The following is a 322-nucleotide window of genomic DNA, read 5'->3' as shown; positions in this document are numbered from 1 at the left end:
TTAATTTTTGATTGTAAACAGGACATTCTATTCTCAGAGTATATAGGAAAATTTTTTCTTAGAATTATGTAAACGGATATTCTTTCAAAAATTTTGAGAAATATCAGTCATTGGCATAATAGGACTCACATTGTATATTTATGATATTTAATATGGAGATAAGGTGGTAAACGTTTCTACCCACTTGGCATCTCCCCCATAGTGATAAAACAGGTGATAGTGACCTGAGTCAACCAACCATTCCCTCCCACTCCCTCATTTTATCTGGGAAATACTGTGTGAGATGAGGGGGAAGCGAAACAAGAGGCAATTATTATTTGGT

Source organism: Otolemur garnettii, unplaced genomic scaffold (genome assembly GCF_000181295.1).
Source record: "Otolemur garnettii isolate 467f Iridium unplaced genomic scaffold, OtoGar3 scaffold00029, whole genome shotgun sequence".
NCBI classification, from domain to species: Eukaryota; Metazoa; Chordata; class Mammalia; order Primates; family Galagidae; genus Otolemur; species Otolemur garnettii.
Note: the sequence above shows the minus strand (reverse complement) of the source record.